This window comes from Microplitis mediator, chromosome 3 (genome assembly GCF_029852145.1).
Source record: "Microplitis mediator isolate UGA2020A chromosome 3, iyMicMedi2.1, whole genome shotgun sequence".
In the NCBI taxonomy this organism is placed as follows: Eukaryota; Metazoa; Arthropoda; class Insecta; order Hymenoptera; family Braconidae; genus Microplitis; species Microplitis mediator.
Window position 1 is genome coordinate 2,524,457 of NC_079971.1, and position 22,574 is coordinate 2,547,030.

The window sequence follows — 22,574 nt, forward strand, 5'->3', positions numbered from 1 at the left end:
ACACAGTTTTACGCCGGCTCGTACTGGTAAGAGATGTAGTCTAAGGCAAGAGTGCGTTAACATAGCCTTACTGACGAGTCCGTTAACGTACTTAGGACGAAACTACAGAAATTATGGCAAATAGGCATATATCTTAAGTTTTGGTGGTTGACTTAAGAGTCAATACATAGAATAATAAGAAAAATATGTCAAATGGTGCAGTGTAGCACGGAACAGAAAAATTTCAAACTAAATCTGTAAATCAAGCTAATTTTATACCTTTGGTATACACTTACAATTTATTAATGCTTAAATAACACCTAAATAAGCAAGTACATCTTCAATCCGCCGACAAATGCTAGAGATTGAAATTGGTTTCAAAGCGATTTGTCCATATTTGGTCTTTTGCTTGATATAAACAGGTGGAGCCCCGATTATAGACCATTACCAAAACTGTTATCGAGTAATTCAGTAAATGAAATTTTTGACAATATTTCGCTTTATTCGTCAACAGTAAATTTCCCTTTTGAATTATGTACCCAAGTTAACAGACTTAAGTTTTAATATTTTTATAAAAGTTGTCGAAAAAATATTCTCGTTCGTCTACAGTTCAAATAGTTTACTTGTTAGTTGAATTATTAATAGTAATTACTGTAATGATATACTTTGAACTTTGTTAAAATTTAATTGGATCATTCAATAATTAATCTGTGGATTAATTATAACGAACGTTGTTTCAAATTCCTATGCATAAAAATAAAAAGTTTTACTTTATGTATGCTCTTGTTGAAAAGTACAGATCTATGGCTCGGATGAAACTTATTTTTAATTAAAGGAACTTTTTTTTTTGGTCTCGGATATTAATAAATATTACTGCTCAGAACAGACTTTTTACTCGCGTGATAAATTACAATTCCTATCCTGTTTTGAAAAAAAAAAACGTATCATGTCTTTGTTATGAGAAAAAATAGATATTTTCGATCCATATATGTGTAAAGTGAGGTATTGTTATGTATATGGCTTGAATTGGAGACACGAAAATTATAAATTTTATTTTATAAAAATTTCAGCCGCAAGCCTGGGGTCAATTTATCACCCTCACCTATATTTCATAAATAAACATTTTGTTAATAGAAAAAAAAATTTTCCTTCTCTAAAATCCTATCTTGTTTTGCCCCAGGCCTCCCTACAACAATTTGTTAAATGTTTAGATTTTTTTCGCACTCTTTTATTCACACAATTTTATTTTAAAATTCATAAAAATAGAAAGTATTGAGTGAAATTGTAGACAAGCTTCTGTAACGCCGATATTTAAATTCTTTATTAGCTTAGACAGTAATTATTACTTGGGCTGATGATAACTATTACCATCAAGTTATTAAGAATTACGATGTTGATAATAGTTAACAATAGGCCCAAGCTTGACCGAGGCTCGGCGCAAGACTTATTAACTCTGGGGAAAGCTTGAAATCCAAGCTTGGCCCAAGTCTATCTAAGCATCGAAATGACAACACCGAGCCAAGCTTGAGTGATAGTGTTGTGCCAAGACTGCATCTATGTATTGGCCCAATATCGAAAGCCAGTATTGTGCCAATTGTAACGGGGTAAAAATTTAAAATTACAACTTTAAATCAACCTAATTTCCCGCGGTTGATTAATTACCCATAGTACCCCATATGCGTTACTATTTTATCGACTTGTCGCCGGGCGCGCTAAATTAAGGGGCTCGTCCCCAAGACCCAATAAGGAAATAAGTTGGAGTGGTGGATTTTCCGATAAGGGCCGAATGATCGCGAACTTAGATTTGATAAGTGAGTGACAAGAGTGAAAACGGACACAGTCGGACGGACCGGCAGAAGACACGGACGAGTGACCACACGTGAACAGCAAGAGAAGTTGGAGGAAAGAACCAAGTCAACGGAAATCGGCAGGAAGGCTGTTATAAAAAGGGACGCCACGATCGCTGGAAAAATTTAAGGAGAGGTAAACCAATTGTCGGCCGGTTGCCACAAATTATTAAGTAACTAATTAATTAATAATAATTAAATAATTCGTGAGCAGTCGCCATTTCCGATTGGATTAAAATATAAATTGTCGGCAAGAAGAACAGTATTCAAAATAAATTTACACGCGGTCCGTCTGATAATTTCTCGGCAGGAGAGCCAGAAATTATAAATAATAAATCTAGTCATTAAGGAATTGTTATACTATAAATTAATCAATTTTATTTAATAAGAAAAATATAAAATATAAAATTTACAAAACCGAAAATTAAAGGAAAATTAAAAGTGCAGTGAAATTAGTGATAAAAGAATAAGGATATAAGTAATTAAACTTATTAGTAATGGAAATCAGTTCTTGTTGTACAAATTTGTTATTAACGTGAAGACTAGTTGTAAATGGATAAAAGAGAGATAGCGTCAGTCGTTGGCGGCAGTTTTTCGGTGTCAGTAAATTCTTACTCAACAACTTGATATTCGAAAAACTGAAAGTATATAAAATTGTCATGTTGATAAAGTGTCGTTATAAAATTGTAGAATCATTAAAAATTACGGATAGAAATTTAGTCCAGTGGACACATAAATAAAATCGAGATTAAATAAAATTGTGCGTGTAAAATAATCGGGAAAATAATACATTGTAAACGTGTGTGTGAGTGTGAATAAGTCCTGGGGACTCGAATGTAAAACGTGTGTGTGTGTGAGAGAAAAAAATTAAGTTTCCTGTGGAAACGGTTTTAAATAATAGATCCTGGGGATCTGGCAAGTTGCCAATTTGTTTTATATAAAATTTGATCCAGGGGATCAGGCCGGTGGCCAATTTCGTGAAAGTCCAGGGGACTAAATTTATTTTAATTTGATCCAGGGGATCAGGCCGGTGGCCATTTTCGTATAAAGTCCAGGGGACTAATTTTAATTAAGATCCAGGGGATCAGGCCGGTGGCCATTTCGTTATAAAAAGTCCAGGGGACTCGTCGTCGTTCAATTAAGATCCAGGGGATCAGGCCGGTGGCCAATTCGTATAAAAGTCCAGGGGACTCATTCGTCGTATATAATAAAAGATCCAGGGGATCAGGCCGGTGGCCATTTCGTGTAAAAGTCCAGGGGACTAATTCGTATAATTAATAAAAGTCCGGTGGACAAAATTTTAATTATTAGTGTTAAGAATAAAAGTCCGGTGGACAATATTGTTATGATTAAGTTATAAGTAAAATAAAAGCCCGGTGGGTATAATTGTGATTCGGTAAATAAAATTTAAAATTATATTGATTTGAATTGTGTGTAAAAATTAATTTAATCCCTCAATCTCCTCACTCTTATATATTTTCAACGACCCTGATTTATAAATTATAACATCTCCGGTTCTGGAAGGCCGAGTCTTATCTTCCAGTGGCGCCCTTATTAACATCAATTAATAAAGGGGCCAAACTTGGCAAGGTTGAGAAATACCCTGTTATACAATACTGTTGCTAAATAAGCACCTATGCTTATTAAAAATAAAAATAAAATATTAGCAGACATGTGCGTGATGGTAACATATGGAAATAAATTTATACACAGAGAAATCAGGTGGATCGATGAAACTAATTTTTTTTTGCATTTGCTGGGTCTCGAACCTGGTCCTTCATGGCTGCTAGGCAAGCGTCTTATCCACTAAGCTGTTACGCTATTCACAAAGGCCAGAAGTTTTTAGGTACCATTTGTTATTTAGACTGCTAAACCAAGACTTGTCACTTAAGTAATGGCTGAACCTTGGCCCAAGACTGGCAAATCAAGGCTTGTCACTTGAGTATTGGCTGAACTTTGGCTCAAGACTGGCAAACCAAGGCTTGCCACTTGAATATTGGCTGAACGTTGGTCGGATCTTGGACCAACCATAGGAGGCCGAGCCTCGGTAGCCCAGTATTGTGCCAAGACCGGCCCCGTTGTCAATTTTTTTTTTCCTACAAGGGGTATATAGAATTAATCATAACTGTGATTAAATACATAAAAAAATTTTTTTTTTTTGCAAATTGTTACGGCGTTAACTTGAACTCTAGTTCTTGTGATATATCTTCATCTATTTTAATTATTTCAAGTCAATTTCTTTGGTAAAAATTTTTCTCGGCTAGCATATAATTTATTATAAAAAAAATATATATACATATATCTCAGTAATATTTTTTCGCTGTCTAAGACGCGTTTCCGCTGACTTAGCAGTGTTTAAATGTAACAAAAAAAAGTGGAAAAAAAATAACTGAAGGATTTAAAGACTAAAGCTTTATTCTCAAGACGTACTGCGTGAGAAGGAGCATTTTTATTTTTTTTAAGGGCGTATAGTTCGCTGTAGAAAAGAAGATCGTATAATATAAAACGAGTCGTGACCTCTGAAGTCCAGAGAAAAGCTCTTTAGCTTCAAGACTACTTTATATCCGACCACGCAATATACACTTGCCATCTTGGTAAAACCTTAATACCTTTTTCTTAAATTTTCCAAGGTCATTACGAGCAAACAACGTGCAATTTGATGCACAATCTCGAAAAATAAAATTGTACAGGTAGAACATATATAAAAATTTTTATTTTATTGCTTATAAAAAAATTTTGTATGATTGTCTTCTTTTATAATATTCCTTATTGCGTTCGTTTCAAAGTCGAAGTTTTGTATTTCCTTTAGTTTATTTATTTTATTTCAAAAACACCAAACATGAGTAAAAAAATAAATAAGGGTAGAAAAAAAACTTATGAATAATATATTTTTTCACTAAAATTTCGGCTTATTTTACAGTATAAATTTTACTCATTTTATTATACGTTATATTTGAAAATTTTTTATCTTCAACATTATTTAGAGTTAAATTATATCGACACACATTAAGCTAAAAAAAAAAAAAAAAATAAAGTAAAATCGAAGCGTATTTGGATACTTGCCAGAGTGTGAAAATAGAACTGATATATTTTTTTAGTTTTTTTACACTTATTGTCCTACTTATTCGCAATGCCAGATAATTACCGATAAATAATGAAATATAATACTGATGGCCTAGAAAATTACTTAGTATATATAAATTTATGTTTTTTTAATTGTATAGAAAATATTTTACATAACACTTATTTTTTTTGTACTAAATAATTGCCTATTTGTTTCTATATAATAATTTTTTTGTTCATTCGGATATTTATTTGAGACTGCATTCGAAGTTTGAACTTCAGACTTGGGTACAGATAATTATGAAAATCATAGTGCGTTAATTTTTTAGAGATTTTTATATATAAATATTCAACTCCTAATTTCGTTTCACTGAAGCGAACGGTAAATTTTCCTTATTACTGAGCTGCCATTTTACGGAAACAAATAGTGACTTTTACCGATGAAACTAGTGGTAGAATTTTAATAATTCGACTAATGATGAACTTCGGTTGATTCAATCCGTGAATATTTACTAAATCCTAGTGCTAATATACTTATAGCCGGGAAAAATAGTGAATATGCGCTGTGAGAAAAAAACTAGATCTGACGAGATGTAGCCAGAACTGCACTAAGAAAAAATTCCTCTTCGGACAATTAAATCGGTTTTGTTAAATTCTGTTAAACTAAAATTCATTTGGGACAACAAAATTTTATTAAGTCAATATGATCTATTTTGTCATTTTTAACAAATAATTTAATAGACTCTATTTGGTTGACATTAATATTTCTCTCTCTAAGATAATAAAATCATTTGGTAAAGTTAAAAAAATATTTATTCAATAGACAACTAAATTATTTTATTGTGCCAACAAATCCAAATATTCAAGCAAAATATTATTATATTAACTCTAATAAATATTACCTAGATACAAAAAAATATATTTATTTAGAATAAATATATATATTTGTTCGAGGTTCATAAATATATATTTGAACCTAATAATTATTGGTTTAAAAGTTATGGTGTTAGGCAGCAGCAGCGGGATTAGTTCGGTGCTCGCCGCTAGATCGCGCCCACCACTTGTAGTGTCCCTGGTAAGAAACTTATTTCAGAGTCATTATATTCCCAACTCAAAGCATTCATGGGACGGGTTATCCGCTGTAATAGTTATTGGCGTAACTAGTAGGGTAAGTGATTCATAATGTGTCAGCGCGATGCGTTTAGCACGAGTCGCAGGTGCGCAGGCACAAGCGAAACGAGTGCATACTGCACACCGGAGACGAGTGCTAAACACATCGCGGGTGACGGATTATGACTTACCCTACATGTTGCGCCCATAGTTTTATTTAACTCATATGCGCTATTCACGTTTTATTAATCGCCTAAAAAGCGAAGTCTCAATAGCTGTTTAGTGACATGGTGAAAAAAAAAACATTCGGCATCACAACCTTGGCTACTCAATGGGTAACAACAGGGAATTGTAATTACCCCATATTCAGTAAGAGCTTGAAAGATAGTTACGTTTATTTTCATTACGTCACAATGGCCGGGATAGTAGACATCTTTATTGCGTTTTGACAAATAATTTTTCACCAGTCGGTAAACGGCCATTTAGGGTTCGCATTTTAGGCATGATAAAACGTGAATAGCGCGCATGAGTTGAATAAATTATCATTACTAAATGTTTTATAGTTTCTAATAATTTGTTTTGTTGGTGGATCATAAAATACTTAGTTAAAACAACCAAATATATGATTTGCAATGGGCAATCAAATCATTTTGATGTCACAACTAAAACTTAGTTGTCAGGAGAAAATTTTTTTCTCAGTGTGATTAGGTCAAATTATATTTGGTCAAATATTGACAGAGATCTGTATTAGAAATTAATTAAAATAAAAATGCAAAAATTTCTTATCATATTTCAATCGATATTTTAAGCATAACATGAATGTAGTCTACGTTCATCGTGATTTATTATTAAATTATAAATATGTTATTTATCCTATCGCTTGCAAGTATTTATAAATATTTAAATGTCAATTTGATTGGTCTATAATATTTTATTATTAAATGTCATTTTTTATTTTTTTTCTTAACTGTATATACTTTGTAAGTTAAAGTATATACAAATATGTGGAAATACTTACGAAAGAGAAAATGCGTAATATGTAAAGTGCTTGTCAAATCAAGTGACAGACGCGACTCGTCGAATATTTACCATTTCTTGCTTAATGCATTTTCATCCTGTTTGCAAATACCTATGGCTTATTCCCACACATGCACGTAAACTTGTCTGTTATTATAAAGACACTGTATTTTAATTCCAAATATGGTCATGTGTATTGTAACATACCTGCGGTTAAATATCATGCAAACTTTTGTCACAAACGTTTATAAAGATTGTTTTTATTGTTGATACATATTTATTAAATGTATCAGAGTTCTATCAGATAAGAGATATTTTATAGAAAATAAATTTTTTTTATTTATTTCTGTAAGTAAATAATTTATTAAATATTATTCAATGACAAACAAATCGTTCTATCAGTGCATATATATAGTCATATATTGTACAGACTATTAACCCTTGATGTAGAGGAATGGGGGCAATACGGACGTCCCCAAAAATATGATAAAAACTTTTTTTTTCTGAAAATGGTTTTAATCTGTAATTATGATCATTATCATCATTTCAAAATAATTTTTTTCAGAAATTTTTCAGTGGACTCAATGTTTGTGAGCCACAAAAAAATACATACGGTGTTTTCTTCACTATATTTAAATTTTATGTAAGTTATTTAGCTTGAATGAATTTTTGTCGGTATCTTTATTTGAATCGTTTATTTGAGAAACCCCATAAGTCATTTTTTTCACAAAATTGGATTTTTTTCATTTTTGGGTTCTTTGGATGTCCCTCCGTAGAAATCAATCCAAATATGCATCAAATCAGCGTTTAAAAAAAAATTAACGGAGTGACAGCAATTTTATTTAATTGAGAAACACCATAAGTCAATGACTCAAATGAACATATGCAGTTTTAGTTTTACAGAAAAAAATTTTTTTTTTTATTTAAAATTCGCGCTCTTTTGGGAAATTAATTTTAAATGTTGTTTTATTGTTGACTGTTATATGACTAATTAAAATGTTTAAATTAATTATAATTTTTCGTAATTTCTGAGTATCAGAGTTCAAATACATATTTAATACTTCATTTTATTAGTGTAATAAATGATTTGAGTGGAAACATTTAAAAAAACAATGATTTCATAACTTTTTTCCGTTTGGTAAAGAAACCCCATAAGTCAATCAACTTTAAATAATTTTTAACTTCCCGCTAAAAAAATTGTAAATTTTCAAAAATTCGGGAAGTTATTGGTTTCGGTCCGATTTACGAAAATCGAATTTCCATCAGATGTCGACGTTTTGAGGTCCTAGGAAGCTATTCTGACTAATTTCACGATGATGTCCGAGTGTATGTATATATGTCCGTACATACGTACGTATGTAAATACCTGTATCTTTTGAACGGATTAACCGATTTTGAACTTTATAGTGTCATTCGACGTGGCTTGTCAATATCTTGAAGCTGTGAGAAATTGAGCTTGATCGGTAGGGCTCGTTCAGAGATATTCCAAAAATAAAATTTTTTCAAAAATGTTTTTTTTGGATAACTTTTAATGTGCTCGATGGATTGATCCCAAAATCGACTGGGCTCTAGAGCTTTATAAGCCGCGTCGAATGCCACCTCAACCATCAAAATCGGTTCATTCGTTCAAGAGAAACCGTTGTCGAAAGAATTAAAAAATAGTATATTACTACCCTAGGCCTGAAAATTGGATTTTTTTTAAGTAGTTTCAGTTAAAAAATGAAATTTTTCTTGTTGAAATCTTTTTCAGAGACGCTATCATTATTGTATTCAATTATTTATTTATAATAATTGAATTTTAATTTGAATTATTTTAATAATTCACATTAACAATTTGGTCACATAATATTTCATTATTTACTTTTATTCATTTAACTTGAAAAATCAACACCCCAATATTGAAACAAAATTTTGATTATGAATATCAATTAAATTCACTGATGTGATGCGTTTTTTTGCAAATCAATTATTGATTAAAAAAAAATTCATTTAACTTTCTATTCAATTTGATTCTCATTTACTGGTAAAAAAAATGTTAATTGAACTGATTGAACTAGAATTTCAATAGTTTCATCAATCAAATATTTCATAAATTTCAAGCTTAAACTTTTTTATTCAATTCATTTGAAATAAAGTCTATATTTCTATATATGATTTGATATAAATTCATTGTTAATCTCTAAAAGTAAATTAACGAAATTCACTAGCAAATCGTGAATATTCACTAATTTCAATGAATTCAGTTTTCGAGTACTTTTTTCCGTCGACGAACTTGTAGTTTTTTTAAATTATTTGATTTTAATAAAAAATAAAACCAAGAATGGAAATATTACTATAGTAAACTTTCTTACGGATTTACTTAATATTTGTTATTCCGAGTATATAGTATTTCGAGAATATTATAAGCTACTGAATGTTATCACTTGGATACATCAGCGAAGCTTTCAAAATCCTTTTTAAATTTAAATAAAAACACACCAGATAATGTCTTCCATAAAAGTATAAACGACATACATATAATACTTAGTATATATACATACTTATATTATACTTAGATATATTTATATATATATATATATATATTATACATAAGTGAATATAGATATAAGAAAAGAGCGGAAGTAATTGGTTAGAGGTAGCTTAGATAATATATAAGAATTATCAGAAAATTACTATTGAGGCTCGTTGACTATTTGTTGCAATGTAAAAATATATACATATATATTGTATAAACCTGGTATACAATAATCACTAGATGCTTGAGTTCATACGCCTTTGCAGCCCCGACCTTTCACGTCAATTTCACGCTCATGCTCTTTATGCTCGTTACTTTTTATTATATTACTACAATTCGAAAGAAAAAATTTGTATTTGACCACATATATTTTTACTATTTTTATACAATTACCTATTTATTTTATAACTAAAGAGCATTTTTATTAATTTACTAGTTCCGTTACGTATCTAGCCGCGTGAAAAAAAAACATTTTTGAAAACAGGTTGAAAAAGTATTGACTATTTTAAACTTTGAAACCTGACACAATTGGCATACTTAGCTGCTTTTTCTGAGCTGCTCGAAATAGAGTCGATTAATACCGAAAGTCAATTTAAAAATTTATAATTATTTTACTCTGAAATTTTATTGACGAATAAGGTTATTTTTCCTTACTTTCAAGTCATGATCGAAGAAACCATCATTTGTCACAATGACTAAGCCGTTGTTACCCATAACTTGTTTTATAATGATTAATTTACTGAAAAATATACGAGGCTTAACTGAATAATTTATGATTTTGGTCAATATGTTAATCAGCTTATTATTTGAATGACAACTGTTTAAATTATATCCCTATACAAAAATCCATATGGGAATACAGTCTAGATATCTGTGGGTTTCCAGATGGCGTTTTTGGATGGATTCCCATATGGTTTCCTATAGGCATCCAGCATAGATTCATATACTTGTATCAATAGACGATAGACATAGAAATCCTGATACACCGGATTCTATAGACATTACTTATATAGAAGCCCAGATTTTTGTGTGAATTTCCCACAAAGAAATCCATGTATCCACGTTCCTATATGGGAATCCAGGTACCCACAGTTCCCGATATAGATTTCCCATATGGGAATCCTGAAACCCATAGTTTTGTACATCCCATACAAAGTTTGGAAATCGGCCCTAGACTGGGCCATTACTAGGCCAAGAATGTCGATTGATGGCTCAGCAATGGAAATTTTCATTGGCCGATAAACGGCTTATAGTCGGGATGATAACCTCGGCCCATCAATGGCGCTCGACTATCGGCCGATTAATGGTAGCCAGCAATCAGCCAAGCAAGCAAATAGATTTAATTAATAAAAAATTTTATTTTTATTATCCTAGTAGAATTCATGATCATTAACGTTTGAACTATTTAAGTGGGGTAAATGATGTGAAAAAAACTTGGTGGAAATTCTGCTGGGCTCTGGGCGCGAACTGCCGTCCTTATGATTGCTGGGTCTGAACACTGGCTACTGGACGAACCTACTAATGTTGAGCTGATACTTTTATATGATCTACTGATTTAGTTTTGCATAAATGCAAACATTTCTATATGAATTCCCATGAATTCCGATGCAATTCCACATGAATTTTTTTGATAGCAATAAATATATAATGTTCGGAAAATTTCGTTCACTTTCAAAATTTTTTAGGCTTACTCCGAGCAGCTCAGAGCAAGCAGCCGAACATGTAAAATGACTTACTTTTTATAAATGATTTTTATACTTCTGAAAAACCGAAGAAAAAAAGCCATTGACTTGACATTAGAATGAACGTTTTAAGACTTTCTTGTAAACTTTTTTGACTCTTTCTTAAAAGTGATCAATTTTATCATTTTTTCCCGTGCAAACATATTCAAAAAAAGATGATTTTGAACCATTTCTGAAAGTTTTTTTTCAGACGACCATTTATTTGTCCTTTGGATTCTCAAAAGTTTGAAAAAAGTTCTTCGTTGTAACCGTTTTGAAGTTGAGAATAATCAATCGTTTTTTGACGACTTTTCTCACGAGTAAATATAAAATTATTTATTTACGATATATATATTTTTTATCAAACATGTAAATTTATGTTTGGGCATATGTAGTAAATAAATATAACAAGTCAAAATATTATCACATGACAATATTTATGTACATTCATAATTTTACAGTTTATTGCGTCAATTTGATTAAAATATATTGAGTAAATTTGACAATAATAATTTTTTTATTCAATTAATTATATTTTTTTCAAGGCTTATTCTTATCGGTTTTCACTGCAGGTGTGAACTAAATTTTTTTACGCATATAGAGGGTGGGCTGTTGTACCCTGATATTCTTCATGAATATATTATTGATTTTTAGTAAAAAATTTAGTTCATGTTTCTTTTTTGGGTCAATACAAAGTATAAATGATACGTAATTTTTTTGTTTTCAAATAAAGTTTTATTAAATTTGAAATATCCACGAGATAAAAATTTTTATTAATATTCGTACTTTTTTGACTGTTGTCAATATCAATCGGGTGTTCTATGGTATGTCAACAAACAAAACGAGAAATGCGTATTTTCAGTAGTTATTGTTATTGTTCCAGTAACGCAAATAAATGAAAATTTTCAATAAAAAAATTGTTTGTCTGTTTTTTAAAAATTTAATTAAATTTTTTTTTTTTTTAACTTTTTCTATGTATTTTTGTGAGTGATTATGACGATCTTCTGAGATTTAATGATTTCATTAAATTTTCTTTTATAAGCTTCCAAATTCTCTTTTGAAATTTAACTTCATGAATACGGTCAATTTTGCTTTAATCTGCACATAGAGGAAGAGTGGGGAAAATGGGACCACTCAGGAAAAAATGTATTTTTAAGCATTTGAATACCGTGAATCTTTGTTTAACTTCTATTTCAAGTAACTACACCAAATTTTCAGTTGCTGTTGTAAAAAAATTTTTTCCGGGCGGACAGAACGGATGTTTTGATGTTAAAACCCGAAAAAAATAATAAATTAACATCAAAATTTTGAATTTTTGCAGTCCAATAATTTGTTCCAAAATAGTTCGACAAATGAAACTTCTAAACTTGAGACAAATTGGAACTTTTTTGAACTTTTGTAATTTCGATAATAAAAAAATAGTTTATCTATGATTTTATATGAGCGAAAGTTGAGTCAAAAAAGAGCGATTGTAAAAGACGTTTCTCAAAACGAAATTTTACTACCTTTACCCTGATTTCAAAAAAGTTTAAAAACCTCTGATTTGGAACTTTTTTCAGAACGAGGATATATAATATTGTAAAAAATACGTTTTGAGAAATGTCTTTTAACAAGATTCTTTTTTGACTCAAAATTCGCTCATATAAAATTCCTCTATAAACATTTTTTTTCACTAATATTCAAATTATGAAATTCCAAAAAAAGTTCTATTAGAAGATCTAATCTGTCTCAAATTTAGAAGTTCCACGTCGAACTTTTTTGGAACGAATTTTTTTTACACATGTGGTCACCATATTTACACAGTTTGACATAGATCTATTTTTGAAACAATCCCTGCAATTATTAGTACACTTTTACATAAATAAATAAATATACTTAACGTTTATAAAAAAAAAACTTTCTTTTTCTGCTCTGCCAGATATCATTTATTGAAACTTATCTCTCAGTCTGAAATCTAACGGATTGATAAAAAGAATAAAAAAACTAAATTGATAATCTGAAAAATTAAAGTGATGATGAATACACTGGGGTACTCAAACCAGGAATATTTTATGAAGACGCGTAAATGTTAATAAGTAAAAGCCCGGAAGCAATGAAGAGACACCGTTAAGATTATCGGGTCTAGTCACGCGAAATGGATATAAAAAAAATTAAGTTATTTCGTTAAAATTATATATCTTGTGTCGGTGATTCTTTGAGAGTATAGTTCCTTCTCAAGACATTTTCATGTGTTTCGAGTTACACAGCTTCTGCCTTAGCTACAGATGGAAACTATGTATATATATCTATGCTGAGGGATGGTTTAGCATCACGAAGAAGAACCATCAGAGTTAGTACAGAATAGTACTCACGCAAAAGCAGCTAGCAATCATAACTTTCAATTATTCGCAAACCGTAGCTAGCCCGCAAGCGGCTCTTTCATCATCTCGATAACATCTCCAAGCTTCTGTAACGCCTTCCAATCTTCCTTTCAGACACTCAAACTTGCTTTTATATATCTATATACTTTGTACACCACTTCACTCACTCTCTTGTCTTCTTACATTATTTTTATTTATTTTTTATCTCTTTGTTATTCTCGATTCTTTGCGGTGACAACGCTTTCACCAGTATTTACTTTTTTTTTTTATTCGCTTTCTCACTTTTATCTAGCGATTTTTTTTTACAAAGGTTTCATTTTATTTCTAAGGATAAAGTGTTTAGCATGAATTGTGAACAAGACTTCCGGGGAATTCACAGATTATCGGATTTGTAAGCTAATAAATTGTACGCTCGATTTGAATTCACGGAAATTGTCGTTTGGTATAACATCGATACGATAATTCTCGTTACTATGGAGGTTCGCTAGGCGTAGAATATAGATATTTAAATTTTTAAATGTATTGTTATATTATACTCCATTGACGCAGTAGTATGATCTATATTTGGGAACCCATACAAAGTTTGGAAATCGGCCCTAGATTGGGCCATTACTAGGCCAAGAATGTCGATTAATGGCTCAGCAATGGAAATTTTCAATGGCCGATAAACGGCTTATAGTCGGGATGATAACCTCGGCCCATTAATGGCGCTCGACTATCGGCCGATTAATGGTAGCCAGTAATCAGCCAAGCAAGCAAATAGATTCAATTAATAAAAAATTTTATTTTTATTATCCTAGTAGAATTCATGATCATTAACGTTTAAACTATTTAAGTGGGGTAGCTGATGTGAAAAAAACTTGGTGAAAATTCTGCTGGGCTCTGGGCGCGAACTGCCGTCCTTCTGATTGCTGGGTCTGAACACTGGCTACTGGACGAACCTACTAATGTTGAGCTGATACTTTAATATGATCTACTTATTCAGTCTACTTCAATAACAATTAATCATGGAACACTGATTCGCCAACAGTAGCCCAACGTTGCGAACCGATAATCGGCCAATCGTAAGCAGCCATTCATTGGCCAGCCATCGGCAGCGTCGTTTAAGAAATTAAACGGCTGCTGGTAATTAACTAGGATTGGGCCATTACTAATTGCCAATGCTTGGCCGAGTGACGGCAGTCAGACATCGGCCGATCTACGGCATTTTTTTCCATTAACGGCGACTTTGTATGGGAAGGGCGGGTAAAACGGATCAATCAAAAAATTTGGTAAAATTCTTTTTCTTTTGTAAAATTTTTATTGAATCGACTGATTTTAAAATTAAAAAAAAAAAAATCTTTTAATTATTCAATAAAATTCCATGTCAAAAATTATTTTCCGTATTAATATTAATATTAAGCTATTCAGTGAATCCAACAGGGTAATTTGCGAGTACACAAAACATATATTATTTACACTTTGTGTATTCAATAATCACGTTTAATCCTTGCTAATAACAACCACCAAAGTAATTGTGGTTTATTATTTTTTTATTATTAATATATACAAATATTATTGTTACCCAATTTGTATGGCTATGATAAAGTAAAAGTAATAATGTTCGTGCGGCCGAGTAAACAAAATAATAAACTATTTAACCAATGGAACAACAGTAGCTATTTGATATTTAAATCTCTACAATTAATTTTTCTATAATAATCACATAATTTCTTTTTTTTTCCTTTTGAATCATAAAATCATTATTGAATATTTCCAGTATTCATTAAATTAATTTTTTGATTTCTATTGTTTTTTGAAAATAAATTTTATTCAATTTTTGGTCACTCTTAAATTTTTTGGGCCATTTAAAAATTTTTTTTTTTTTAATTTTCAGTTATTTATTACATAATCGTAAAAACTCGGCTTATGGATGAATAAATATTATAATTAATTGCATTTTAAAATTTAAAATTTGACTTGAAATCATTTAACTTTTATGAGTATAATGAATTTGCCATCACGAACGTCACGCGATTTTAGTTGCCCACTATTTATTATTGAAAGTCCTAGACTACTATTCACCTCTCTCCTATTTCCTCGTTTCCATTTCGTTACAATCAATTGTGAATTGTATCTATTCAAAGTAATTCATTTACTACTACTCCCACCACTCTACTGTAGCCTTTAAATATATGTGTATTAATCGTGGCCCATTTTACCTCAAAGTCAGCTTTATCTAATTTTCAATCACATAATTCAGATCCCGGGTCAAAAATAAAACTTGATTTAGACTTGGTTTACCAAGTCGAAATTTGGAGCCGTTTTCACAAGACAAATTCGACTTTTTTTACGGAGGTATGAAATATATTAAGTTTTCGCCTTGGTTTAGACTTAACTGGCTTACTTAGTCACGATTTAAGACGAAAAAGTTTAAATCAAGTCGAAATTTACTTGGTTTAGACTTATTCGACTTAAATTTTAAGACGAAAAAGTAAAGATCAAGTCGAAATTGACTTGGTTTAGACTTATTCGACTTAAATTTTAAGACGAAAAAGTCAAGATCAAGTCGAAATTGACTTGGTTTAGACTTATTCGACTTAAAATGTAAGGCGAAAAAGTCTAAATCAAGTCGAAACTGACTTGATGTAAACTTATTCGACTTAAATTATAAGTCGAAAAAGTCAGAACTAAGGTGAAATAATTTTTATATATTAAGGCGAAAGTAAGGCGAATAAATGACTTTTTTTCGACTTGGTTTAGAAAGTCAAAACTAATGTGAATGACTATCGTGCTCAAAGTAAAGACGAATAAGTTGAAACTAATATGAAAAAAGTTCAAAAAGTTGAAAAAAATTAAATTTAAGTCGAAAAAGTCGAGATCTTATCAAAAAATCGTCGGCAAATCGATAACTTCAAACGAAAATAAGGCGAAGCGAGCCTGAATCAAGTTTTATTTTTGAACCGGGATAGCAATTACTTGAAATAAAAAAAATTACTGAAGATTTTGGGGATTCTACTGTTTCCGTGGCGCCGCTAAATGACCATAAATTCTTGTAGAACTCGACGAAATAAGACTTTCTTAAAGAATAAAATTTTTCGATAACTTGCTTAGTTTTTGAGAAAAATGGATTTCGAGAAAAATGCGATTTTTTGAAAAAAGTGAAATATTTCATAGATCTAATATCTTCAATTTTTTTGTATTTTTTTCCGGAAAGAGTGTTTAAAGATGAAAATTTCAAAAAAAAAAACGTCCGAATTAGTCTATTTTTGAAGAAGTTATGGCTATTTGAAAAAAAGTCTTATTTCCTCGAGTTCCACAAGAATTCGCAATCATTTGGTGGCGCCACGGAAACGGTAGACTTCCCAAGATTTTCCATTCCTCACACTGTCCGGGTTGATCAACTTGCCCCAGTTTTTCTACTGTCCGTAACTCAAAAACTCTAAGCAAAAAAAAAATAATTTTTCCATTTTGCTACGAGCTTTTAGTTTATTTATGTTCCCTCTGATTAAAAATATACAATTATTTTTTAAAAAATTTTTAAATCCGTACTGCCTGTGGTCTTCTTGTCCGATTGTCTTTTAGTCTCCATAAATGAACATTTTAAAAAAAAAAAATTTCAAACTCAAATTTTTTTTTAAATTGTTTAGAATCTCACAAGTTTTTACGTTTTTGAGAATATTTGAAATGTAAATTCAAAAAAATAAAAATAAAAAATCCAATTTGACTAACAGAGTAATCCGATATTGTTTACCATAGAAATATCGTTATTGATATAAAGCATCGATTGCAAATTGAATTATTTAATATTCAAAAATATAAATGAATATTGTTACGGTTATGTATTTATTTATACATTCATACATACGTATAAAAGTTAAAACCAGACATGAGATACTGCTGATATAATTTCTCTTGTTTGTAAATATACATATAAGCAATAAATTCAAAATAAACGTACATCGCATACGAAACAATACCACGAGAATTAAAATCCTATAGTCAGTTGTCGATTGTTCTATAAATTGTTTCGTTTTAATTAATAGTACTGTAAACTTTTTATTCGTAATAATATCTACATGTATATATTTATATATATATATAAGGGAGGGAGGGGCAAAACGGGGCACTTAAGGAAGTTAAATTCTCTGGAAATCCCATAGAAATCCCATAGAAAAAATAGAATTATCGCCAGTTAAATTCTCCGGAAATCCCAGAGAAATCCCATAGAAATCCCATAGAAAAAATAGAATTATCGCCAGTTAAATTCTCCGGGAATCCCATAGAAATCCCATAGAAAAAATAGACCCAGCACTCGGTGTTGTAAAAAAAAAATAGAATTATCGCCAGTTAAATTCTCTGGAAATCCCATAGAAAAATTAGAATTATCGCCAGTTAAATTCTCTGGAAATCCCAGAGACATCCCATAGAAATCCCATAGGCAGGGCCGGATTTAAACTTAATGCCGCCCCTGGGCACCGGAAAAAATCCGCCCCAATACTGGAATTTTACTTAAACTTATAGTTCATATATTTTATTTTTCAAAATTTGCCGCTCTAAAAAATTTACCGCCCCGGGCACTTGTCCCGACTGCCCCTAGTGTAAATCCACCACTGTATATATGAAAGAACTGGCAAAATAAGGAACCACATTTCCGATAAGTGCCCGCGCTACACAACCATAGAAAATTGAACTTAAAATTCATGAGCTGAAAATCAAAAAATTAATTTTTTTCTTACAATTATAAAAACTACGTAATATTATTATATGTTTAAAAATATATCAGACAAATTTTATTGTAATAAATTTAATCTCAATTTACCTGTCATAGATATTTAACTTGGGTGATGACAATAAAAAATTATATTTAACAAACACGTGTGTCAGTCACGCAAAGTCATATTTGAATACTCACAATATAATATATAAATAAATATATATACATATATCAGACACAAAAAAAAATTTTCATCGCCTTAATATACTTAAGACCTACATTTTAACTTCCCCTATGCATAATAATTAGTCAAGTTATTTAAACAACGCACCGTTCCACTTCTAAAAATATATACATTTTTATCATCTTCACTAAATGTTATACAAATAGAAATAAAATAAAATGTCATGCCTACGTTTAATGTTTACTGTTTTACTATTTTGTCGCAATAGACATTGTTGAGGTGATTCTTTTTATTGTTGTATTTTCTTTGAGTAGTTATTTATTTATTGACTATATTTTTTTTTTTCTATTCATTGATCGATATTTACACGGGCAGTCGCATCGTCTGCACAGTAGATGTATACAATATATATATATATATATATGTGTATGTATAACTATAGGTATCACATATCACTCACGTAAATTTACATTGCAAACTCTTGTTGTCAGCGTACATAGTTGTATATAGTTTATGTAGTTTACTTTGTCAAAGTAAAGCTGATACATTTGTAGGTTAACAGAAACTAGACAAGAAGCTGAAATAAATTTAAGCTATTTACTCTAGTAACTTCATGCATAAGGATAATTTTAAATTGGCCGCCACATAAATAGTAAATTTTCACAAAACAGGAAAATTAATGTTTTCATGGAGAAAAATACCCATACAAAGTCGCCGAGCTTCGAAATTTTGCCATAGATCAGCCGATGTCTGGTTTGCAATGATTGGCTAAGAAATGGCTAACTATACTGGCCCGTGCATGGTGAATGATTGGCAGCCGTCTTTTTGCTTGAAAAAACGGCGCACGATTAACCGCCGTTCGTTGGCCAACGGTTTGATCGAGTGCTTTTGATACCAAGCTTTGGCCGATGATTGATCGCCACGATTGGCCAATGCTTGGCATACCGTTATCATCTGATATTTAGCCGATCTTCGGCCAATGCTTGAAAATTGGCAGCCATTCACGACCCAGTAATGGGCCGATTCTTCTTTTTGTACGGTTAGGTTTAAGAAATTTACGAATTTTTATTATGCTGCCGACCAAACTTGAACTGAAGTTGAAGTTGAACTGCCAAAAGATCATTATGCTACCCTGGGTAGAAAAATTTGATCTGATTTTAGTCCAACTAGATTGTATTTGGACTAATTGGTTTGTCTTAAAATTTTTCTGAAAATTTTAAGCCGTTTTTCATCTAAAGACGATCAAAAACAGACTAATAAAAATAATAGGAAGTGAAATTCCCCGGTCCGAAATGTTTATCTGTTTTGAATAAAATAAAAATTTTAAGTTATATCTATTCAATTTGACTACCTCACACTAGATGCAATAGTGACATCAAATTCTCTAAAGTTTTATGAAATATTATAAAATTTCATACAATTATGTAAAATTTTATCAAATTATTACTTCCTTTTTGAGATCTTACTTTATAAAATTTTATAAAATTTCATCTAAACATTACTTCTTTTCTAAGGAATTACTTTATAAAATTGTATAAGATTGTATAAAAATTTATATAATTTTATGAACTTGTATAAAAGTTTATACAATTTCATAAAATCTTATAAAATTTCGTACAATTATATAAAATTTTATCTAATTATGACTTCCCTTTTAAGATCTTACAATATAAAATTTTATAAAATTTTATAAAACTCTATGAAATTTGATAAATTTATATGAAATTCCATAAAATTTCGCTGTCCTAATATAGTCTAGTTAGACTAAAATCATCAAATTTTTCTATGACCATGATTATCGGAGCAGTTCTTATAATTACAGGAATGTTTCCTATAATTATAGGAATGTTTCCTATAATTATAGGAACAGTTTCTATAATTATATGAATGCTACCCATAACATTATATAAATGATTCGTATGATTATAGGAGTGGTTCCTATAAGTTATAGGAAGTGTTTCTATAATTTATAGGAATCATTCTCATGATATATAAGAATGCACCCTATTTTCGCTTAGTATTCTTTGGATGTTTCTGAGCGACCTTAAGGTATCAATGTTTTGGAAATATATCACTTCTTTACTCAAAAAAAAAAAAAATTCAAAATTAACGTTTGCTTAAAATTTCTCAATAACATCTCAAATTTAAACGCCTGATCTGAGTCAAAACTCATTCAACTCTTCGTCTAATAAAATTCTATCTGTTTTTGTCCATTCATTCATTTGGTAAATAATAATCTCATACAACATTCGAGTATTTCTTATTCCTATTTATTTTTTATTTCGTGAATTTCATTACTGTCAATCCCAAAAAAAACTTCATTCGAACTCGGAGACACAAACAACAAAGATGTTGAAAATTTTTTAATTTATCATCCGATGATTCAGAAATGAGTTAAAAATATTTACGTTTTTAAAAATAAATTTTTTAATTGATTTAAATAAAATATATTTATACATTTAGATTAACGATTAGATATAATAGTCTACTGACTGTCGTTAACAAGACTGTGACGTCTTTAAAACGCCAACGTTATTGTCAAAGTCACAGTCAGTTGATTCATCAAGTTATAGCCGTGTGCCAAGTAAAGGAACGTCGAGAAAATATAACGTCACTGAAATAATATGAGAAATAAATAAGCCAAATATGCTGCTTTTTTTTTTTTATTTTCTCAAGATTAAGATGCTAAATATAACTTTAGATTATTATTGATAAATAACAGAGAAAAAAAATATAAATATATATTCAGAGCACAATAATAAAGTGTTTGTTTCTATAAATTCAATTTGTCACACACGACGTGTCTGAATATTTTAAAAGTGCAAATAAATATCTCAAGTTTGTTTCCATGTGTAACATATGCGCATTAAAGTTTCATCCATGTGATTCGATACATGTCAGACATATGTGACAACAAAAAAAAATTATTTACTATTTTATTTTTAAAATAAAAAGTTATTTTACATTGACAATATTATTTAGCTCGTTTCACTTGTATCGGAATGTCCCCTGCTGTGTGATGTGGCAAAAGCAATTAAACTAGAACGCTATCACAGAACGAACTTTTGATTGTTGTTCTATATATATATATATATATAGACTGTTTCATTTTCAGGGAAAATTTTTTTTACTTTTATATGAAAATTCTTTAGTTAATTTTTGAATTAAAAAAAAAATGTTCTGTCAAAGGGTCGTCACTAAAATCCAATTTCAGAATGTCGCACCATGAATTATAAGTTTTCCCATTTAATTAACACTGATGAAAAAAAAAAGCATTTTGTTGAAATGGTTATTAGTCAGGTAGATTTAATCGTAGGACATTTGGCCGGTGATCACTCTGTTGGGATTTCTCTATTAAAAAATGGACGACTGATTTCAATTGTTCAAAAATTACAGGCATATTTAAAGTGTAATTAAAATATATGTATATATAGACGCAGGTTTATACTGAATGAAAAGTGCTGTCAGTGACGACACTTCGTTGGTAAAAAAGTAATTTATTTAAGGAATCTATGATGAGAATCCTATTTTAGTCATTCAAAAAAATTTAATTTTCTGCTCGAAGATCCAATTCGAGCCTTAATCCAGACTCACGGAGTAAATAAACCATTTTGAGAATCATTTGAGGCTCATTGAGGCTTTTTGAACATCATTTGAGTCTCAAAATGGTTTAGTTACTCAGTGAGGCTGGATTGAGGCTAGATATTATGGGTTACATGACTGAATAACTAATTCAAAATATCTGATGACAAAAGATCTAATGACAAAATATTAGGGTCAAATATTTAGTCGTGACACGGTTTGTATTCCTATACTTAGTAAATTTGACTAGATATAGATATACAAATACATTTAAAATTTCTACGATAGTAGTAATACTATCAGAAACAATTACACCAGTAACTTCATTAGATGATTTGATCAGATATTGCACACCTCAATCGCGAAAGCGTTAGGTGTGCTTTACTGTCACTCTCTCACTCTCGGCCCTTTTACTGACTTTAAATCCTCTCTACTTTCTTTATAGTACACCAAAGTTGTTAATTATATATACCATTTTAAAGGAAATTTATTAAGGAACA